This window comes from Pezoporus flaviventris, unplaced genomic scaffold (genome assembly GCF_033815535.1).
Source record: "Pezoporus flaviventris isolate CSIRO_AGI_PZ_B2104156 unplaced genomic scaffold, CSIRO_AGI_Pfla_v1 ptg000064l, whole genome shotgun sequence".
NCBI lineage: Eukaryota > Metazoa > Chordata > Aves > Psittaciformes > Psittacidae > Pezoporus > Pezoporus flaviventris.
Genome location: NW_026892612.1, coordinates 3,022,825 through 3,040,946, shown reverse-complemented (window position 1 = coordinate 3,040,946; position 18,122 = coordinate 3,022,825). Strand labels below are relative to the sequence as shown.

Here is an 18,122-nt window from a genome sequence, read left to right as displayed (position 1 = left end):
CCTAAGTAAAGGAGAGGTCCTGCAAGGCTTTTTGGTCAACACTTCACTTGGGAGCTTCTCCAGATCATAGAAGTAATAATGAGAGTTTCTAATTAACTACACTTTGATTATTTGCGCTACCGAACAATTTGCCCATGTTGGTACATCTGTCTCTGAACAGCCTCTTGCATCAATGGGCCCAGCAGGTCCTAAACTCAGAGTGGTCTCTGCACAGTGTTGGAAGAATCTCTTTCCATACCACTGAGTTTAAGGTAGCACAAGTACTGTGCATGATGCATACAGCTTTCAAGGGCTGAAGTGTTTCAGGGTGGAAGAGGATAGAAGAGGAATCTATAGAGGTATTTCACACCTGCATGTCATGTCTTGCCTTAAGGGGTGCACCCTTCTTTGCTCAGAAAGTTGCCAAGGGTATTGAAATGCTGTCTCTCTGGGCTAGCCTTCATTTTGCTTTGTTGTGTTTCTGTCTCACTGCAGGATGAAAACTAAAACTAGCTGAAAAATGACTGTGACTTTCACACACAGAACAGATAGGAAGGGTGCAAGTGAACAAAACTGGCAGTTTGAGATGGTTAACAGAGTAGAAAAAGAGACAAGAAAGGGAGGGAGAGTCAGCAACAGGTTGTGCACAGTTGCATGGGGAGGAAAGTGAAGCAGTAGTGGAGTAAAAGTAGAAGGGAAATATTTATTAATAGGTAATACATGGATAGAAAAGGCTTTCTGCTTTGGTCTACTAAAGACAGGCATTCAATGCCATTAACTTTGAATAGTCAAAAGGATACTCAAGGGAGGAAAAAATAAAAAAAGTCAATAAAGAGCTGATAGTATAAAGTTTTGTTGTAGGGAAGAGAGCAAAGAAAAGAGATTTGATTTTTATCTCCAGGACAATATAGGTGTCCTGACACACATAAAGGTCAGTTCACTGTGAAGCACAGATATATACATTTGTCTCAAAGACAGGGTTTGAGATATTCAGTCCTGTCCTGTTTGTTTGCTACTATCTAAACAAAATGGCATCAATCCATGGTCAAGATTGAGGAGACAGATCAAAACAAACCAGCCAGCAGAACCCAAAGCGCAGTACAGCTTTTATCAGCCAAGGACCACTGGAGGGGCCTATGCAAACAAAGAACTGGCTCATGCAGAAGCCAGTCTGATACAGGTCAGCAGACTTGAGCAGCTTGTTACAGTAAATCACATTCACTCTTATCAAGCTACTGTGAAATGAAAACGTTGTCCTGTCTTGGCTTCATTGCTTTCAGATACTTACCACAAACTATTATCAAGTGGACCACAAACTACAGACAAAAGTTCAGTGAAAAATTATATGTATACATACACAGACACACTTTTTTTCATATTCTCCTCTACTACTTGGTAACAACCTGCAGCTGGTTTACCTGTGTGAGATGATTTTTATTATCCTTAACTGTAGATATCACCATATCACACTGTGATCCCAAACTCTTAAACAGAATTTTTAGTTACACTTCATGTAGGCAGTGCTGTTGCGGAAAACAGTTGCAATTTTAGACAGCCAGAACAGAGAACAATCAGGGACCTACAGACCTCTCAGAAAGTTTGCAGTCTTTATTAATTCTTCACACTTGTACTATCAAGCCTCCTAATGTTCTTTCAGCAGGCAGTTGAGTATCATTGGCTTGAAGACAATCACTTCATATCTTTTTTTCTGCTGTCATTTCTTTAATGAAGAACAAAAATCCCAAATGCACCACTGCATATGAATCTTTTAGCTGCTGCATAGTTTGATGCATCTCTGTGAGGAATACATCAATACTTGCATATGGATCAATCTAAACTATTACCCATTTGCATAATTTTGGCTAAAAGAAATGCTATCATACAAAGAATTCTGGTGCTAAGAAATCAGAGCAAAAGGAGTTATCAGTTCTATACCTTAATAACCAGATGAAACCTCTAAAAAAGCAAACAAATATACTGAAGAATTCAGCAAGGTATTAAACACTACTCCTGTGTTTTACAGTACGTTCTACCAATACTGGAAAATAACCTCCTGCACAGTTATTTCAAACATACTGATCTTTAGTAGGAGATGCTGGTAAAGCATGTTTTAAAACCTTGTGAAGCAACTAAGCTTGAATTACTGTCCACATTCCTGATGAGCATCCAAATGGTGTTTTACTATTCAAAACAGACAGAATTGGGAGTCTAGGTGCACAATGTTCTGTAGCAGACAGTAATATTTGCATACAGAAAAGAGTTTTTGTTTGCATATCCTCTGTGTGGGATAATTTGATCATTACAGGAAGAACCAATGAGCTAATGGAAGCAGCTGAAGGAGCAAAATGTGAACCTGTACTTATTTTCCAAGAATTCTGTGTTACGCTGTTCTTGCAAACTGAATAAAGACTTAGAGCTCCTTCCCCACCTCTGTTATCAGAGGCCAAAATTAGCCTCACAGGCATGAGAAGTACAATCACAATAAACTGGAAAAGGCTTAAATGAGTGAAGTTACTTCTGCAACATGTTTTGTGATAACAGAGAGCCTTTACCACAGACATCTAGGCCTTGTCTGTGCTTTCTTTTCCTCTGTCATTATACTATGTAAAATAGATCACAGATTAAAGGAACAGAGAACATAAAGGCTGCACACAGAGTATTTTTCTTCTAGTCATAGAATTTTATCTGAGAGAGAAATACAGCAAATAACTAGTGTGATTTACCTGCATTTATATCTCATGGCTATGATTTCAAATAGCATTCGTGTGTGAATTTTAGTTTAGCAGTCTATAACCACAGAAGGAGCCTACCTCTTGTATTTTTGCACAGACCTCAGTCACACGCTGTCTGTTGCAAGGCCAGAACATGAACTACCGCACTCAACATGCAATTCCTGAGGTCTCTGTTCCCCATCTCACAGAAAAGGAGACACTATGAAGAAGCCTGAATTTTTCTCACAGTGCATGATCCTGCACACAATGACGTAATTCGTACCTACAAAAAGGTTATGTATCCGGTTTGTTCTCTCATGTACTCGTTGAAATTGTTAAGATGTGATTTTTCAGAGTGCTGTTTCTTACTGAACATCTGAACCACCTAGTCATTTCAACTGATCCACACTCCTACTAGACAATTTCTACCTTAACCTCCAAATTCCACCACTAAACTATGCTAATGCTCTCAGGATAACTTGAAACTCATTTGTTTTTCCCATTTTGCAGCTCATTCTTATATAATTCTTACCAGAAAAACACATTTGATAACAAGGAAAAAAATACAGCGCGATTTTCCCCTAACCCCCAATATTCCATGTCAAATTAAATTTGTCAGTATTTTTGAACATGAAGATAGTCCATAAAGACATTCTGAATAGGCTTTCTGCAGAATGCACCATTTTATCAGTGTTAAATTTGAGCTATAAGTCCAAGAACTGCCTTTGCAGCTCATTAAATCAACATTATTTTGACTGTATGCTGCAGTATGTGTGATTCTTATGAGCAAGCTTCACCACTGCATTCTTACACTCCAATTCTGTCACTGCACGCTCTTCCCAATACAGTTTTCTCCTGTCACTTGGCACCATGCATGATTATTTCCATGGGCCTGTAACTATGGCAAAAATGCAATATTGCCAAGACTAAGTGAACGATGAACAGTCCACATTCACTCCATTAAGTTTTTCTTCTGGATAACATTTATAATATAATTAGGAACAAGTTAAAAGTATCACAAGAGATGGCTCAAAAACAAGAGAAGCATATTGTTTCTGAAGAAATGTGTCTTCCTTGCTTCCTGCACCACTATGGCCTAAGTAAAATTACTCTGGTGCCTAGCAGCTTGCAGAACCAGACTGTTTAAAAAAGTAAGTGGGCGTACCTAGGTCACAAACTGAACAAAACTCTCACCTTTACTGCAACAGCTGCAGAGGTATCCACATAGAATAGCAACAGCAAAACTAATCCTGAGGAAAAAATGAATATAAAAACTATTTGAATACTTTTGTTACTTTAAATAGAAGACTGGTTTACATGTGAAACTTCCCTCTAATGAGAAATTCTCATGTACTACGTCATCAAAATCTTCATCTTCAGGTAATAAATAGGTCTATCGCTTACTGGAAAACAATCCGTATTTTAATTAGCTAGCCAACAACCTGGAGCCCACAAGACGATACGTCTAATCATGGGAGTACAGTGTCTCAAACATTCTTATTCCCTTAACAAAAGCATGTCATAACACTCCTGCTATTCTCCTTGTTCCTCACCCCTAAGCCCCCTGAAAATTCTGCACATTTTCACATTATAAAGGGGTACACTACACTTTCTCACACTTAGCTGGCAAGAGACCTGAGAAACACCTTCTGTCTCAATTCATTTTTCCCCCTATCATAAACTCTTGGCGGAGCAACTTAAAGCTTAAGCATCAGTGTTTGCAAGCATCTGGGGTACAGCTTTGCCCACTTTGCTTCATAGCTAAGGACACTTGAAAAGACAATGCTTACTGGTTTCATCACTGCACAGCAAAGTTTTATTAATGCTTCAACAGTGTGACATTTAAGAGCATTTTTCAATTCCAAGTACGTAAGAATTCTAACTTGCTTACAAGAAGCTCTCTTGCATTACAACTATGCACCTTATAAGACATCCTCTGAACTTCCTTCTAGCAGTGGGACAAGTGGCAGAGGCAACTACCCATGTGGAGGGCAGTACAGACTTCTACAGCCTAAGCAACCTGTGAAATTTCTACAGTCAGAACAATGAAATCATTCAAGATGTGTTCAAGTTCCTAAAGAGTCAAAATAAGACTGGGGGAGGGGAGGAAAACTCCTTAATTGTTCCCACATTTTCAAAAAAGAGCTCCTTTGCAGCTCTTTTCCCCTCCATAATGTAATTCAGGACAGGAAAAAAACCTACACTAAGTATTCACAAACTTACTAGAAATAAATCTGAGAACACTGGTATTTAGAGCCGATTTTTGAAACATAGGAAAAGAGCATATGCTTTTCATCTCTGTAAAAGCATACATTTAAGCCATAGGTAGGTATATTGAGCGAAAAGAAAATACACAAAATCTAAGCCCTACCTGAGTCCAGAAAGGCCCTTCAAAAGAAAGCTGAAGAATGCTTTTATGCACACATATACAGTTGATATAAAGGGAAAAGTAATTAATTCCCGTATAACTCTTTTACACTAAAAAAGATAGATTTTTACTGAAAAGTAGTATCTAAACTGTTAGAAAACTTAACTTTTTACTACATCATTGTTGTGGTTTAAGCCCAGATGGTAATTTGGAACCATGCAGCCACTTGCTTACTCCCCTCCCTTCTTCTCCCCTTCGGGAGCGGGGAGAAGAATCGAAAGAATGTAACTCCCACAGGTTGAGATAAGAAGAGTCCAGTAATTAAGGTACAATATAAAACCACTGCTGCTACCACCAGACATAATAATGATAAGGGAAGTAACAAACAGTCAATCTGCCAGTCCTCCCCATATTTGTACTTCAGCCATTGTCCTTCATACCGGAGAGGCTTTAACCGCTTGGCTTAATTGCAGCACATGTTTTACAATCATGAATAACAATGGACACTATTGCCCAGGTTCAGTCCTCCCCTGGATCACAAGCCCATCTGTATGTTGCATCTCTGCATAGATGGTCTGAGGTGCCATGAGCCCACCAGGCTAAAAATAATTCACCCTTGTGTTCCCAATCTAAATCCATCTGAGCCACTTCAATTTTAGCAGCTTTATCCACTTGTTGGTTGTTGTGATGTTGCTCAGTAGCCTGACTCTTGGGTACATGAGCATCTACACGGCGTACCTTCACCACCAGGCTCTAAAGAGAGGGTTTACAATCAGACTGTAATTTGGGATGTGCGTTCTCCAGAACCCCACAACACCTAAGAAAGATATATTCCTACATATGAGAAGATATGTTCTTACAATATATGAAATACAAAGAATATCAAAACAAATGTATTACTATATTTATTAAAATCATTACAGAATATGAATTATGAATCAGTAACAGGTCACCTCACCAATACTTTAGCTGATGTCGGAAGTCTGTGACTTTTCATAAAAAGGGATTGGTTTTAACTTAGTTTTACACATATTCAAAATCATTTACAGTATTTGCAACACAGTATCAGATCTGAGTGACTCGAGGCTTTCAAATCTCTGTATCTTTATCATAGCAAGTAAACAGACAAATTACTCTCTGTTGCATTTGTTTAAGTCTTGCTTAGCTAAACTTGCTGTTGATTACTGGCATTCTTAGGCTGTATTGTTACACAAAAAAGAAAAAAATCCTTGTCAATAGGAGGTAAAGGAAGTGCAGTGCCAACATTTCATGGACCACATCCAAATCACTGCAGTTCTGGCTGAGCAGGAATAGGAACTTCTCTTCCCAGCGAAGTCCAGATACCTGGGGATACATTTTGCTTCTGTACACAGATTTTTAACAGAAGGCTGTATTAATCATCCTTGGTGCTAACTGAACAGGATGAACATAGCAAAGATAAAAGAATCCCTCACATATCATTCCCAGGCTTCCTAGAATACTATTCCTTACAATCTCGTTTTTGTTGCTGTCACCTGCCTTTGTTATCTGATGTGAGCACAACAAAGCTAAAACCAGAACAAATGGTGTGATTTTCCCCCCTCTACACATAATAGCCATTGCACATATCTGAAATGATAGTTCACTGTCTGAGGATTTAGTTCACTGAAATGCTTGCCTTTGCTGCAGAGAGCCTCATTCTCTTGAAAATAAGGTAAATGAACAGATGAAAGGGTCAAGAACAACATTATAACTTCTCAAAGTCACGGCTGGATTTGCTAACTATTCAGTGAATGCCAGGTCCCATCCTCACACTGTCCAATTTTCACATGCATACAATGCTACAGGTCAACAGAACACATATGGCTTAGTAGAATATATTCCAATAATTTACAGGCACAAATAAAAAGTCACTTAATGGAATATACAACATGAAATACATTGTCAAGATCTATTAAATAACATAGATGCTTCACTGTGACAAAATCGACTCAGTGTGCTGCTGGAGTTTCTTAGAAACCTTACAGGACACGCAGGTCCATGGCCAGCATTTGTTTACCATGCATACAGACAAGTAACAGGCTGAGTACACTGTTCTACTGTGATACAATGACAAAAGGAAACACACAGTGTGGATAGCAGCCCTCATCATAAGACATTACCCTTTCCTATGCTAAGTATACTGTATTCCTTGTTTTTCAGTTAGCCCTTAAAAGTAAAGCACTTGCTACTTCTTTTATTCTTAACAGTCTCTCACATAAAGGGCTGAAACTTTGTATTCCTCACTTCTGCCAGAAGGAACTGCGGTGACTCAAAAGTTCTCAGGGTCTAAGACATAATTTTCTCGTCATATCCCAGGTTTTAAGTGACAGGTTGTTTCAGAGCACTGAGTTGAACTTCACAACCTAAGTCCAAGTTTTTAATTAAAAAAACTTCTTTAGCCTAGGCTTTATATGCTGAACTTATCTTTCTACCTCCAATGTCTTGGAGGTAGAAAAACCTACACAATCACAGAATTTATGTTTGCAGCTTTACATTTCATTTTAATGGCAAAGACACAGTATCCAGCAAACCTCATGGAAGTTACAAGACACCCACTGAAAAATTTTATTTCTCCCCCTTCCGAGACATCCTCACAGACAAGCTCAGGAAGTACAGGCTGGATGAGTGGAAGGTGACTTGAGAACTGACTGAATGGCAGGTGTCAAGGGTTGTGATCAGTGGCACAGAGTCTGGTTGGAGACCTGTAACTAGCAGGGTCCCCCAAAGGCCAATACTGGGTCCAGTGTTGTTTAACTTACTAAATTCCAGTCAGAGGTTCATCACTAATACCCCACAGATTACTGCAAATAGAAAAATGAAGTCTCATTTTTGACTATGCCTACTTAATTACCTTAAGCTACTTCATCACACAAACATACATATTTCTAATAGTTTTCATATAATTTGAGATACTTCAGCATAATGTTACAGTGTGCAAATACTGAGAAAAATGTTTACATTTCAGCAAACAAGTTAAAATTCTGAAAGAAACTTACTGTTCTTGTAATTAAACCTAACATTTTAAGCTAAATTCCTTCTGCTTAGAAAGTGTATGTAAAAATGAAGACATTTCTCAATAGCAGCCAACTAAAATATCCTAAGGCATCTTTTGTTTTTAACTCACTTTTATAAGTCACACTTATCAGGCACTTCAGCATCATTTGCAGGTGTAGCTGAGCAAGCCTAAATTCTTCTATGAAAGAATGCTGTGACCAAAAAAAACCCCAAGCAACAAAACCAAGCAAACAACTTACAAATTACTTCCTACTAGAGTCTGTTACTACACATCTAGCTTCTACTGAAGTCAGCTGAAATTGCCAGTGGCACTTTAACCTCCAAGTTTCACCATTTCAAACAGACAATGTACTTGTGTACTTTCCTATTTGCTATAGTTAATGATGTTATCCTGATATTGCACATTAAATCAGACATATACCAGACATAAAAAAAAAGATAGACAAGGTTTGCATGGAAAAAAAAATAAATTAGAAGACTGGGGGAATTTCAGATCATATTTGTTAGTTGCATAAATTCAACTCAAAGATCTGTAGTATCTGTATGAACAACACAATATGTATGAACAATGAATAGAACAGGTAAATTCAGACTAAAATAAAGTGAATGTGGTGGTTTAGATTCAAGCTCTTACCTGAGCTCCTCCCCACCAAAGGAAAATCTGCTTTAGTTTCACAACGAGCTATGAACTGCCTAACACTACTGTCTCCCACTGACTTTCAAGGCTTCTCTAATCAAAAATCAACCTGGAACAGCAATGCAGTCATAAATAGGGAAGATTCAGCTCAAATAAGAGCTCAAATAAATTACTGCAAATAAGAGCTGCAATAATGCCATACATGGAAAAAGTTTAAAGAGATTTTATCTTAATTGATGTGATGTATATTTCTGAAATAAACCAGTTCTGTGGTAGCCTGTTTCAGGTTGAGGGGATAAGAAAACAACCCCAAACCCTTGGTCTACAGTATCCTTCTCTTGAAAGGGAAATGTACAATCCAAGTTAGATTATGACTTGGCAATAAGTGTTATTATTTAAAACAACTAATTTAAGCAACCTAGCTTCCAATACACTATTAGTAGAGATGCTTTTTTCATTACTACAATTCTCACTAGATGCCTTAATTTAATAAAAAGATGTTTATTAGCCTTTTTTTCAGATTTTTTTTTTTTTTACTTAAACATAACATGATGCAAGAAAAATGAAACATATAAAGCTACAGTTACTGTATTATATCATGTCATGACCAAAGAGATCAGGCAGTCCTTCAAACACAGATGACATTTACAATTTATTTTTAAATTAAACATAGACCCAAGCCTGCCAGACATTATGTACATGGATCAGTTCTTTATGGTAGTATGTTACATACAGTCATAGAACCAGCTAGGTTGAAAAACACCTCCAAGATCATCAAGTCCAACCATTAGTTCAGGACTGCCAAGACCACCACTAAACCATATCACTAAGGGACTCAGACCCCTTAAAGACCCATAGAGAGAGACCCCATAGAGCCCCACAGAGCCCCATGCACCCACCATGTTTTTTTGAACACTTCCAGGGACAGTGATTCCACCACTTCCCTGAACAGCCTGTTCCAATGCCTGACCACCCTTTTGGTGAAGAATTTTTTTGTAATATCCAACCTAAGCCTCCCCTGGTGCAGCTGGAGGCCATTACCTCTTGTCCTATCATTTGTTACTTGGGAGAAGAGATACGTACCCCAGATGCACAGCTCCTCATGAGTCAGCTTCATCAACACTGCATTGATGTCTCCCCTCTGTCAGCTGTGTTTTAGGACACATCTGCCCAGATCATTGTGCCACAAGGCTGATTTAGGGTATCAGCAAGGCTGCCATTGCTAAGACTGCTAGTAAAGGCCAGAGGGGTCTTTACCCACGTAAAAGAAACGCAGGCAAGTACAGACTAGCTGTGGGCAGGCAGAAGCCCTTTTCAATCTTTGCATCAGGGTACACACCTACCCCTAGCAGGAACTTCCCTTGCTTGCTCAAAGAATACCCACTCAGATCTCACCACTTCAGCTTCTACATGTGTCAGAGGGAGAGCTGTGGATGAGAAGCCTGTGCAGCAAACTAACAAAGGGAACACAAACAGTGGGACTGCATGAAAGTGTCTTGATTAGGTTTCAACATTGTGTGGTTGCAGATTGTCACTTCATACCAAACTTGAACCACGATTCAAGTGGTGAGATGCAAAGTGCAATTCTGAATGACAGGTAGTCTCGGCAATGTCTGGGAGGAGTCAATGTGAGTGCTAAAGGTAACTGCACTTAGTAATTGTGCAGATGTTCATGGCTGCTTACTAGTTAATGATTAACCTCCACATAAGGTAAGACAGCTGTTAAATTATCATTCTTACATCACAGATAAGTAAATTCAAGCACCAAAAATACGAGGTTAGCATACTCCTATGATGCATAACTGCTTTGGCACTGCAACATCACAGTCTGATCACAAATGCACTTAAACTACAGTGATCTTTCCTGAGCAGGTAAAAAGATCAGCTCTGCAGCACACAACTACTATAGGGATCTTTACACAAGTTTTTCTCTGGAGAAGCTAAAGGAGAAAGGGTGCTGCTCTCTGACAGTCAGCTTGAAATGTCAACCTCAAATTCATTTTCCACCCTATATAGTTCTTTGTCTGCTAAGTAACATACGGGACATGAAGCAGAAAGAAGCTGGGTATGTTTAAACACTGAAAAGACTTGTCAAAATAAACTTGGAGGTCAGTAACATGCAAGACAGGCTCTGTTTGGGCTTTACTACAACAGAGTTCAGATCCCAAAGAAATCCAGCTAAACCTAGAAACTGAAGCCCCCAAAGACAGAGCAGGCTCTTCTTGCCTTTCTAAATAACATTTCTAACCATTCATATAGTAATAAAATGTTGTTAGTGTACATTGCTGAAACACACACATAATTTCCCTTCTTGTTGTTGCAATGTACATTGAACTTACAACACTATCAGCTCTTCCACAGTAAACGTAGCACCTTTTTAAAACTGAGAGACAGAAGTGCATGTTACAGACGCCCCTTTACAACCAATCTTATACAGAAAAGGAAAAAAGTGAAAGCAATAATTAGCAAAGGAATAATCAGTTCAATGACTAACTGGATTGCTACTGGAAAGAGCAAGTTAATTGATCAGTTCAACTGCTAATAGAAGGAAATAATGTCAACCTGAAAATCAGTATTTCCAAAGAGTAGCTCTGAATGTGTTCCTTCTTTTACCCTGAAGCTTTGTATATTCGCTCTTGGCTAACTACAGCACAACAGGAAGGCTTGTGCACATATCATAATAACAACCTAGTCTGCTGAGATGAGGAGGCATAAATGATGGAAACACTGTCTTCACGGCAGGCTGTAGAGGCTGCAGGTGACACAAAGTATTCATAGCTGCTCAAAACCTCCGGTTTTGCTACTCTACTACAAACAGCTAGTCAAATACCAAAGATAGTCCTAGGTGGAGTCTGTTTGTCTGCTTCAACACTTCAGACTGCAAGGTCAGTGTATGCAAAGCACATGACCAAAGTCACACCTAGGTATATACACCAACACGCAACAAAAACTGACATGATCTCTGAGGAAAGAGAAGCAACCTTGTAAACCCTAAACAAAGTCATGGAATAGCCTTACAAAATATCCAATCTAGCCAGGAACTGGTATGTTTCTTGACTATTTTGCATGAGAAATGCAGACAAGTTAAAATATGTCTTCACAGACAGGTCAGAATTAGCTGCCCAAGTTCTACATAATTCCAGACAGAGAGTTTGGGGGTGAGCAAAGATGGCAGTTTACAATACTCCAAGACTTAATTAAAGTTTTTGACAGCTTACAAATAGGACTCTACTCTGACTGTTGGAATTTCTCTGTTCAAACCCTCTGGCCCTGTCTTGCCAAGGGGGTTGGACTAGATGAGCTCCAGAGGTCCCTTCCAACCCTAATGATTCTATGAATAAAACATCCTTCTGAACACATCTCAGATGTGAAGCAGTGCATGAACCATTGTAACCTAAATATTCATAGTTACAAGCTGTTAATTCTTTACTCCTGCCTCTTAAACAGTTATTTTAACAGTGAACATTTTAGCAAATATTTCTATATGAATGAAACAAAAGCAATTTGCCATTCACATTGCTATTTAAGAGGTCCTTCTGAATTACTATAGATTATTTTACTGAAGAGCTCTGAAACTCTTCCTTCTCTGAATTAGTATCTCTAAAACTTTTTCCTAAATTGTTTCATCTAGTTACGGCAAAATTAAAAGAGGTACCTTAAAATTACACAGGTATATGTGTTTTAATTTTAGGTACTTTTAATACCTTGTACTTGGATTCCATTATTTGCACACCAAGCAATAATATTCTATGTATGTTTTTCTCCTTCAAAATCAGATGTCAAACTGCCTCTTCTACAACGTCATCTCTGCTTTCTGCATACACTAAGAATCACCATATGGCATGACTGAAGATTAAAGCAGTCCCAGGACCACAACCACACATTTCAGCAGGAGTCTAACAATCAAGAGAAAAGATGATCATGAAAGACTATGATCCTTACCCACTTACATACCCAGTATTTTCGAAGTATTTCTGGTGTAAAGACTGGTGAAACCTCAGAGTAAAGTTCCAATTTACATTTTTATTGGTATTCAGAAGTACATAATAGAATCCTAGGATCATAGAACAGTTAGCATTGGAGAGGACCTTAAGATCATCTAGTTTCAACCCCCCTGCCATGGGCAGGGATGCCTCACACTAGACCATGTCACCCAACACTCTGTCCAGACTGGCCTTGAACACTGCCAGGGATGAAGCATTTACCACTTCTTTGGGCAACCTGCTCCAGTGCCTCACCACCCTCACAGTGGAGAACTTCTTCCTTATATGTAACCTGAACTTCCCTGTTTAAGTTTAAACTCATTACCTCTGCCCTATAACTATTATGATGTTCTTTCCATTTGCAATACTTCAGTGTCCTACTATAGTGATCTGTGAATAGCTGGCAAAAGGTTTATAGTGTAAACAAAACCTAGTAACATGAAATGTACAAGTATCATTATTTAACGAAATGACTTGTTACATCATCATGCTTGTATTAAAAACAAAACCAGAAGCTGCAGACTCCCAAGAAAACGTTTTCTGTTTCCTAGCCAAAAACCTCTTCATAATACTTTGTTTCCATGCTTAAAGTGACTGAACATGGTGGGACATCTCTCCTTCCTTCCAGGAGCTTCCATTACCACTCTGAATGTGAAAGTTTCTTTTCCTCAAAGTGTGCTCAAGGTTCAGTAGGGAATAAAGGACTAAAAGACCAGTTCCTCTGCCACTGCATTGAAACATCTCCATTAGACAAGAAGGTAAATTTTCACCCCTCTATCCTCAGATAAACATCTCCTATGTCCAGTAGACATACTGGAGAAAGAAGGTTGAACAGGATTGTTTATTACCTTTTTTTTTTTTTTTTAGAATTCTGCATTAAAAAAGTATTTGTACATTCAAACAAATCATTACACAAGCCCTCTCAAGTTTGTAAGGCATTAGAACAAGAGAAGCACACACTAAAGACAAAGGTCCATGACACATCTGACAGATCACTTACTGGAGCTCTGAATGTCAAAGCTGATACTGAAGCAACTTTAAAGTGATCAAAAAACCTTAACTCAGCACTACTGAAAATAAAGTTCTGTGTTCTTATCTGAGATGGTTTGGGCTCTTTTCCAGAGGTTAAAAAATGGCACTGTCCTACTGTTATAAATGATTGGCAGACAAGCTAACCACATGCTACTGCATGTGCACACCTTTCTACTGAGAAGGAAGCATCAACAAGCCCTGTAGTGCTAACTGCCACACTGTAAACCTGGGCATGGCCTCATTCAAACGCTGCATTGCTCTCAGGCAAAAAGCCTTGATTCATGACACATTAAACCAAGAGTTTAAATAGGTACAAAGGGAAGAATATCTGCAGAAACTTTCAGGGTAGAAAGTCATCTTTGCAATATCCAGGGAATCCCATAATCTTTCCATTTAGTTCAATTATCCTCTGAAGATTTTCGTATGTAGTTGTAACAGGAAGCTCATGAATTTCTAAACTCTTTTCAATAGTCCTACAATTTTACAGCTTGGATTAGGGAAGGTACGAACCACCAAGACTGCTATCTTGACCCCAAAGAAATATTTTCATTAATCTTCTAATTGAAGACAAGGCAGCAGTGGTGGCTGCAATGGACTTTTACACTACTCAAATAAAAACTTGGCTGCTTCCCATTTATCTGTGTCTTGAGCACTCAGAATGGCTTACCAACAACTGAGTTGAAAGAAACCAAACAACAAAACAAAAACCCCAAACACACACACAAAAAAAAACCAAACAAAAAATAAAAAGCCACCAAACCCCAAACTCAAAGAAAACATATTTCCCAAATTTCATAAACCAACAGATTACAAATTGTCCTCCTGTTCTGGGTTCATCTGTAGCAGTAATTTTTCTCCTTCTTGGTGCAGTGCTGTGTTTTCTACTTTAGCCCGAGAACAGTACTGATAACACACTGTTTTTAGTTGCTCAAAGGCTTGTCGTTGCTCAGGGCCTCATTTGAAATCACCCTTCTGGGTCACATGATAAATACAAGACAGTAACAATGAAATAAATAGCTGTTGACACTAGTGGGATACCCTAGTGGGATAAGAAAGGAACACAATCATTCTTAGGTGCTGTGGGATTCTAGAGAATGCACATCCCAAATTACAGTCTGATTGTAAGCCCACTCTATAGAACTTGGTGGTGAAGGTACACCATGTAGATAGATGTTCATGTACCCAAGAGTCAGGCCACTGAGCAACATCAGAACACATGACTTTATTCTCAGCTAGATGGCCATATCCACCACTCTGAGTTTTGAAAAGAAGATATGTGCTGTTACCATCAGCAGCAGAGAATAAAGTCATGCCATGACACCTCAGGCCATCAAGGCAGAGATGCAACATATAGATGAGCTTGCAATTGAGGGGTGGACTTAACAATGGACACTATTGCCCAGGTTATGGAACAGGAGCAAACTCCAGCACACTGTCTCTCCTGCCCTGAAAGACTGTTACAAGAGGTGGAACCTGACGTAATTGACTGAGTGAATCTAAAGTAGAAAACACAGCACTGCACCAACTACTAAGGAGGAGAAAAATGACTGCTACTGCTGAATGAAGGACACCTCCAAATCACTGAAACCAGCTTAAACCTTTGGTAAGCTTAAGAAAAAAAAAAAACAAAAAAAAACAAAAAAACAAAACAAAAACCCCAACAAAACAAAAACCAACCAACCAAAACCAAAGCACTTGACACACAGATTTTGACACTACTGTTTCCTCAAAAATCATCAGTAATAAACAAACCACAGTTTAAGACATTCCATCTCATGCAGACAATCCTCTTCATGAACTGGGAAAAAAAAATAAAAATCATCAACCTGAGATTTGGGGAAGAAACAACAGTTTGTAATGAATCCAAGAGAAAACGCTTACTGGCTGTCATGGTCTTGTGGCTAATGGCAGGAGACCTCACAAGAGTTTATGTAACTGTAAACTGTAAAAAGAGTTTACAAAAACGAAGTGGGAGTGCCATTCCAGCACCTTTCAAAACACTACCGTCAGCAAAAGCAGCAAACTAACAGGACAGAAGCTCCAGCACAGTTCTGGGCTCCCATCAGCTTGCCACTCTTGGTACCTCCCTGCTCCCCAAGTTGCTGCTGCTGCAATGAGCTATGTTGAGACTTGGAAACTGACAGGCAAACCTCTGCTACAATCAAGCTATCACTTGGCTACATGGATGTATCCCCTGACATTACAGTGACTCACACTGATACCCAGGGCAGGAAATTCCTGTGAAAACAAACTCAGCAGGAGAAAAACACAAATTACTTTCCCAGAGTGACAGAGGTGGGAAGTTCTGGGTACAAAACAGCACAAGGAGAATACAGCCCGTTCACTCCTTAGCCAACACAGGTCTGAGCATAGTCTTTTCTAAGCTATAGCGCGCAGCAGCAAGAAAAAAAGACCAAATGGGCAAAGGAAGTGATATTAGACTATGATGCAGACTGGGGACATGGTGGGGGCAAAAGCTGTTGCAAGCAAGTTTCTCTCTCAACTAGATTATAGGAATTCTGACAGCAATCTCACGTATGTTCTCACAGGCAAAAGAAACTAACAGGTCTCACCCTACTAATTCCACTTCTTTTCCACCTCTCCACTGCTGTTTACACATCCCCACACATAACCCCACAAATGGTTGTACCAGCAAATTGCACCAGTTAAAGCCAGTTGAAAAATAGCTGCCCTCCACACAAATTTCTTTTGTTCTTGTGAAGTTATTTTTAACCTAGATCTGTTCAGTCATCCGATGTTATCACCAAGACTCACCAATAACTTGGTAACCACAGCCAAAATAGTGGCAAACTACCATAACAGTTATAGTATTTTTAAGTCGGCTTTGGTGATGAAGGCAACATCCCATTAAAATACACTGCTCATCAAGCTATAAACTTCAATGTTAGAAGTTTCCTTCAGTTCAAATGGCATGTTTCTGGAGTTATGAAGAAGATTTAATAACTGCATTTGTAAACTACAGCAATATTTCTAGTACCTAATGGTATTCAACTTTTAAAGTACTTGTGTACCTGAACTATCTTTGTATTTGTACCTGTTGGACTTAATATAATTCTGATCATAAAATATTAGCTCTAGTCATAGGAAATCAAGACAGGTTTTCAAATTTATATATTCATATGCCAGGAAACTGCCAACTCAGTAACTCTGGACAGAGACAAAATGAGCCAAGCAGAACCCAGTTCCAGATCCCTCACACCTTTTTCCATAGGATGAGCTTTATTATTCACAGCGAATTGGTCTCCACTAAGAGAGGATAAAAAATAATCTTAACATTGGGACATGACCTGCAGACACACACTTCTTACACAGCACAGGATGAATCTTTCAGCCTCTGCATCTTAGCTCCAGGGTGTGTAATAGGGGTGTTCCCCGGCCTTTGTGAGACATTTTAAAAGGAACTATTTATAGTTTCCTGCAGTAACAAGCATCACATAAAAACCAAAGTGTATCAAACACAGAGGGCTTGCCAGGTGGCATGCAGTCACAAAACACATGAATCTTGATCTGAAACACCTAGCAATAAAAATGAGCACAGTTAATCAAATGGCCATCATTCAGCACCTGATTTACCAGACAGAAACATCCTATGACTGTGCACATACACAGCACCACACAGAATTTTACAAGTAACTTACTTCTTGACTATGATGAAGATCATAGCCTTGACATGCTGAAGAAACTAATGTTAGCTTACTACTAGTTATTCAAAATCTCATACTTCAAAATACACAACATAAGCACATCTGGACAATGGTGAAAACATAAAAGGCACCTGCAACACCTATAACTGCCCCCTACTTTGCTACACTTGATCTATTTAAGGAAAATAAAATTCAGAGTATCAGTGGTGTGGGGCCACAACAAGCAGGTACAGTACAAAATGGATTCAAACACAAATTACACCTAGAAAATGAGGAATGGTCCAAGCTGTACCTAACACTCGATGGCAGAGATGATGACTTCCCAATCCCTGCCTAGCACTGTTAATAAAACTTCATTTAAAAAAGCATTTAAGTGTGTTTAACTTGTGCAGAGTTTGCTGTTCAGTGCTAAACAATATCGTAGTTTGAATATTACAACACAGAACAAACTGCTTATGTATATATGCTTCTAAGTGCACATTTTGCCTGATTAGTAAAGTTTGGTTTTTAGCTTCTACAATATAGAAATTTCAACTATAGTGTCATATAATTACCAGCAGTAGAATCACAAAATTACAGAATAGTTTAGGTTGGAAAAAACCTTTGAGATCATGGAGTCCTGCCATTAACCTAGCACTACCAAGTCCACCATTACACCATGTCCTTAAGTGCCACATCTACACATCTTTCAAGTATCTCCAGGGATGGTGA

At 38.8% G+C, this 18,122-nt stretch overlaps 1 protein-coding gene across 1 annotated transcript in view; it reads right to left on the bottom strand.

The window, feature by feature from the left end:
- PIP5K1B (phosphatidylinositol-4-phosphate 5-kinase type 1 beta) overlaps positions 1 to 5,816 on the bottom strand; it is an 81,674-nt gene extending 75,858 nt beyond the window's left edge. The window contains exon 1 of the mRNA XM_061470840.1: positions 5,797 to 5,816. The gene's annotated coding sequence lies outside the window, so the exon portion shown is untranslated. The remainder of the gene's footprint in view (positions 1 to 5,796) is intronic.
- Between the last annotated feature and the right edge of the window lie 12,306 nt (positions 5,817 to 18,122).